This window comes from Equus quagga, chromosome 10 (genome assembly GCF_021613505.1).
Source record: "Equus quagga isolate Etosha38 chromosome 10, UCLA_HA_Equagga_1.0, whole genome shotgun sequence".
Classification (NCBI taxonomy): Eukaryota; Metazoa; Chordata; class Mammalia; order Perissodactyla; family Equidae; genus Equus; species Equus quagga.
Window position 1 is genome coordinate 31,668,842 of NC_060276.1, and position 6,163 is coordinate 31,675,004.

At 41.0% G+C, this 6,163-nt stretch overlaps 1 long non-coding RNA gene across 1 annotated transcript; it reads left to right on the forward strand.

The window, feature by feature from the left end:
- The first annotated feature begins 896 nt into the window (after positions 1-896).
- On the forward strand, positions 897-4,739 carry LOC124245261 (uncharacterized). Its single transcript, XR_006890250.1, has 3 exons — positions 897-986; positions 1,416-1,551; positions 4,516-4,739. It is a non-coding gene; the product is annotated as an uncharacterized LOC124245261 (long non-coding RNA).
- The last annotated feature ends 1,424 nt before the right edge of the window (positions 4,740-6,163 follow it).

Here is a 6,163-nt window from a genome sequence, read left to right on the forward strand (position 1 = left end):
TTGAGGTGATGCTAACTCAGAATGCCACTTAGGAGGAGGTAGTCATTAAGGGAGGATGCCTGTGTATCCTGGGCACACCGATGTTTAGATTTATTTACTAACTGCCTAACCAAAATCTGTGATTCAGTCTGATGCTGAATGAGAAAAAAGTTGTCCTTTGGAGTTCTTAAGAGTGGAAAAAAACATTTAGAAGTGAGACAATAGCAAGTACCTAAGCCAATAAATAATAGGCTGCTGATGGTGGAGTTCATACAACTGCTTCAAGTACTGCCCAGCCAACAGCTGAGGAGACTGTGAACAGAGTGAGGTAGATAGATGGGCAGTCTGTCCTCTGCTTACTTCTCTAACAAATCTTCCTCCCTTTTCTCCTGCCATTGCCATGGAGTTTGGCCCCTGAGTTCTGTTCTGAACACTCTCCTCTTCCCTTCTTCTTTATTTTCTTCTCACATAATCTCATCCATTCTTTGGCCTTGGGTACCACCTCCCATTTCTGGGTCTTCAGTCCAGAGCTCTGACCTGAGCCCCAGATCTGCATTTCTACTCGGATGTCTCACAATCATCTCACACTCATCCTCTCCAAATTCTAACTCCCCCATCCTTCCCACTTCAAACCCACTGCTTCTGCTTCTGCTTGGTGCTGCGTGAAAGGGATGATCCCAGGCAGAGGGTGGGATGGGTTGGTGCTGAGGACATGGTCTGAGTGGGAGTGTTAAAGTAATCATCTCCAGGCCGCTTCTAGATGCCAGTTTAAAAAGAGAAGTAGAGAATTTGAAGTCTCTGACCAGGGACAGCCCAAGGTCAAAGATCCTATGACCTCTTGTCTTAGGTAGTTGGAGAGGAAAGGAGTGAAGGGTGAGAAATCTGGCTGATTATGACACTGTTTTTGTCAATAGATGTGCACTGCTGGCAGGAGGGAGCTCAGGCACTCAGCCCTTCTATTCTCTCTGGATGTAAAGAAACAAGGATCAGAGGAGGCAAACAGAATAGTAAGAAAGTTCTTTTATTTATGTTTGACAGTCCAACAGCTGTGACAAAGTGTCTATGACAAAGTAAAGCCATTGGCAAAGGGAAAAATCACTTTATAAAGACTTTAGACTTCAAGATATTTTGAAACACTGTGCACATACCCTGGAAAAGGTGGGGTTTTTTTCTCTAGATTAAGAGATTTGGTTATAGTGGGGGTTTTGTGGCTGATCTGGTTTTTTATCCAAACCAAGGGATAAAGTTAGGATTAGTTAGCATCTCTGAGACTAAGATTCCAAATAGGAGAATAACACCACTCACTTTGTAGAGTTTCCTTGAGGATTGAATAACCATAGTATGTAGTAGTTCACTGAGCACAAAGTAAGAGCTCAATAAGTGCTATGTTTCTTTTTATTTCTCTCAAAAGTTGTAAAATTATATCTTTTTCCCAGAACACAGCATGTGGATGGTACCTGAGCCAATTTACTAGTGGAGGATTGCTGCATTGCAAATATTCAAGGGGGAAAGAATACAAATGCCCAGGCAAAGTGGACCTCCTTAAAGACACAGGACCTGACTTTTGAGTTTGTGAGTGTTTTTGAAAGAAATATTTTTACGCTAAAACCTTAAGTACTTTCCTTTCGTCTATATTATCATTTGAACAGGCATTGGAGAAATATGCTCAGTGAAGGAGTCCATAAGCTAAATAGTAATAATCAAAATAACAACAGCAAACCTTTGGCTAACACTTGTGTGCCAGTGTGCAAATCACTTTAGATCCATTACCTCATTTAATTTCATAATAACCCTGTTTCGTAGCTACTATAATTATCGACATGGGACAGCAAAAAGTGTTATTTATAATCTTTTGCTGCCCTTTGAGGAGGGATGTTACTAACAACTGGAGAGTCCTTTGTTTGTTGCGTAGGATTTTGAGTATAGATATGTGAGTTTAGAAGTCCCTAGACAGAGATAACTCACTCTGCCTAAGAAAGGGATAGAAAGAGAAGGATAATAATGATGCTGGAAGGGAGAAGCCAAAACTGGGAAGGCTAAGTGTAACAGAAGAGAATGTAGAAAAGGAGAACTATGGCCGTGACAAGTGAGACTTGGAAAGAGGTAACAAGGGAGATTTTTTGGAGAAAATATATTTTGTTTTGTAAACCTACTCCAGCTTGCCTCTGAAACCTTCAGTATGACATACATTTGATACAAAGAACTTCTTTATGGAGAACGCAATGAAGCTCTGAGTCCTGTATTACAACTGGTGGGGGGGCAAAAGGAGATGTTGTATGTGGATACTGCCAACATATGGATTATGCTGTTCCACAAATAAAGAAATGAGGTTTAGAGAGGTTAAGAAATTTGTTCAAAGTTAATAACTAGGAGGTGCAGGAGTCAAGATTTAATCCCTGTTCTATAATATCCCAGTATCTGGAATCTTAACCTTTAAGGTAGACTGTCTGTCTGAATATGTTAGTTTTAAATGTTTTTATCAATTTATAATCTCAGACCATAACCTTTAATCTGAGGCCCATTGTATTCTTCTGGCTCAGTGAAGCACTACAATGTGTCCTCCTTGGCCAGGGTCTAGGGGATTCCTTTGCCCTTCCTCTTTACATAGAGCTTTGAGGAAGGTAAGCAGAGAGTGGCCTTCTCTGGAATAAACTTTGGAGGGCTGCCTTTAAAGTGTATGGCTCCAGACTTTGAATTGAAGAGCTGAACAGGGCGAAATGATCCTGATGAAATGAATAGTACAAAGTAAAAGCATATGGCAGGAGACTGACCATCAACACTGTTTCCTTGATTAAAACTTTTTAAAAATGGTTTCTTTTCCCCCCAAATAGAAAATTTGGGAATACTCACATTTTTCTCTCAAGTCTCTCTCTTCCCTCCATCTCTCTTTTGCTTCCCTCTTCTTCACTGAAATTTTCAAAGCAAATTTATAAGGCTTCAGTGCTTCAAATGCCCATGTAAATCGAACCCTTCTCCAAGGTGTTTTCTGTGGGGTTATTGAGTTAAGCAAACCCAGACTTATCAAGAGCTATCTGAGAGCCCAGTCCTCAATTCAATGGCAAGGGTCTCTGGAGGGAGTATCTGCTGGTGCTGGTGGTAAATCCAGTACCTGAAGATGCAGAATCTTCTGCCTTCCAAATGCTTCCACAATTGAATGACTAGAATCATCTGCAGTTGGTTTATTGGTCAGAAAGCTGTTAATAGCCAAAGTCTCTACATTCTTTTAGCACTCCAGAGCCAGCCACACTGTGCCCCTCTGCTGTACCAGAATCATTTGGGCAATGTCCCCTCCTCAAAAGTCTGAGGCCAAAGCTGAGCCTCGTTGTTGCCTCAGAGTTCCCTTTTTGCTTTTTCAATCTTCTACTGTCTGTTTAACCATTCCTTGTATAGGCTCTATGTTGAAATGCCTAACATAGTTTCTGTTTTTCTATGGTAGTGTTTTTCTTCCCAGTGTCTTAATGAATAGGTTGAGTCAGTCAGGAGAGTTATTGGATTTCCCGTAATTTTCAAAATTTTTGACATTGACTCAAATCTTAGGCAACAGAAGTGTCCAAGAGAAGGTGAAAAGGGCAAATTTTTTTCTGTAAGTCCTTCACTGCCTTCGTTTAATTTAATCATCTGCAATTGGTCTTCAAGGAAGAGAAATACATGGAGGTCGTTTGTGGGTGTGCTTTGTTCTATTCCTAGCTTCCTGACCTGTATGTCTGATCTCTATATGTATCAGAAGATTACAGGGGTGCTGAGATAGTAATCCCCTCAAACACCTCATGCCCTTGGCCAGTCCTTTCCGGCTACAAAGAGCCTCATCCATTTACCTTTTTGTGCCACAAAAATATTAACAATTCCTTCCTAGGTGTGCATTGACAAGAAATGATTGGGAAGAATTGGTCTATTGCATTTCATACAGATTCTCCTAAAACCTCTAAGTTTAGTGTTTCCCAAAGTATCTTCTGTGGAATAATGGTCTCTCATGAGGTTAGCAGGTGTTACAAGGGGAAAAATGTCTGTGGCCAAATAAATTTGGAAAGTTCTGGGTTAAACAGCAGACTAACCATAGGTCCCAGTTTTCCCAGGACATTTCCAGTATGTACTTCTTGTCTCAGTGTAATTATTAATAACATCCCCTCTGCACTCAGAAGTGGCCTACTTCGGATGGTTAATTATAGGTCACCCTATCTTTGAGACACAGAGCTTATGCAGCATCTCCAACACTTATTCATCCATGGAACTTATTTTTAAGAAGTGTGTTACAGGCTCCATTGAATATATTTAGGAAACATTGTATTTGAATCTATTTGATCTTTATGACTGTAAGCATCTTACGGCAGAGTAAAGAACATTTAGTTTCTTGAGGCCCGTCACTCTGCTTCTGGACAGAACAGCAGAAGTGTGACCTTATAATCCACAAGATTGGTCCAGGACAGGCTTTAATGGCTTGGAGTCTGAACCCCCTGAGAGGTTAGGAGGCAGGGAACTTGATGTTGCAGTTGTTGGCTTTGGAGTAACTCTCCCTTCTTTCTGTATTCTTGGACCCAGAGACTGGAACCATCACAGGAGGAGAGAGAAAAAAAGATCCCTGTGCTTCACATAAGATCCACATTCCCTAGATTTCCCTACTGGATTCTGTGTCATATCTTCACAGCTGCACTGATCCCAGTGTCATTCTGGAGATCCATTCCCTCATCTCTCAGATGATAGTCAACCAATCTCTGTTAAGGTGTTACTGGATAAAAACTTCACACAATGGGGGGCTGGCCCCGTGGCCGAGTGGTTAAGTTCGCGCGCTCCGCTGCAGGCGGCCCAGTGTTTCGTTGGTTCGAATCCTGGGCGCGGACATGGCACTGCTCATCAGACCACGCTGAGGCAGCGTCCCACATGCCACAACTAGAAGAACCCACAACGAAGAATACACAACTATGTACCGGGGGGCTTTGGGGAGAAAAAGAAAAAAAAAAAAAAACTTCACACAATGGACATCTACCTTTCAAAAGTAGTGAAATGCTTTCTTCTTTGGAAATTTTGGACACTAAAATATAAAACAGATGAAAGTGAAGTGCACCAATTGAAGTGAAATTGGGAAAAAGAAGCATATTTTCTCAGCCTCCCTTCTGTCCCCATGACAACTCCTCTCTCTACCATGGTGACCCTTGATGCGCATACTCAGAGCCATGGAGTTCTACGAGGAATAGAGAACTACTGGCTTATATTATCACACCCTAGTAGAATGGATTGTGGTTAAACACACAGATTTAGAATCAGACAAATCTAGATCTGTATCCTGCCTTTGCTTCTTTCTCCCTGTATTGGCAATTACCAATCTACCATTGGGAATTTAAATAAATATTTTGAGCTTCAGTTTCTTCATTTGTAAAATATGGATAATGTTACCTTTTGGTAGTTTAGTTTGAAGGTTAAATGATAGAGTGCTTGTAAATTGACTGGTACAGTTCCAAACATATAGTAAATGCTATATAACAGGTAACTAGAAGTATTAGAAAGAGAGGATAGAGTTTAGAGTTAGGTTTTGCAGTCATACAGAGCTGGATTCGAATTCTGATTTTTTTTTTTTTTTTTGAGGAAGATTAGCCCTGAGCTAACTACTGCCAATCCTCCTCTTTTGGCAGAGGAAGACTGGCCCTGAGCTAACATCCGCGTCCATCTTCCTCTACTTTTTTTTTTTATATGTGGGACGCCTACCACAGCATGGCTTGCCAAGTGGTGCGATGTCCGCACCCGGGATCTAAACCAGTGAACCCCGGGCCACCAAAGTGGAACGTGCGCACTTAACTGCTGTGCCACCAGGCCAGCCCTGAATTCTGATTTTGATCACAAGCTGTATGACCACGGGAAGTTTACTTAGTCTAAGAATTAGTTTCCTCATCTGCCAAATTGGGATATTAACAGTATCTAACTCATGGGCTTTCGTAAGGGCTTTTGTACATATTTGAGATAATGCATGCAGTGTCTGGCACAGTGCCTAGGATATAGAAAGTACTGCATTATTAGTATTATTTTTGTTTCTATTATTGTTTATATTTCTAGTATAGTTTTTATTTGTGCTTCAATACAAGTCCTGGGGTGAGGGTGGTTGAAACAATTTCTTGGTGGACCACTGATTCCAAGACAAAGATGAGTTAGAGTAAATTATGAAAGAAAATTCACAATTTTCATTTCCTCAATTGGA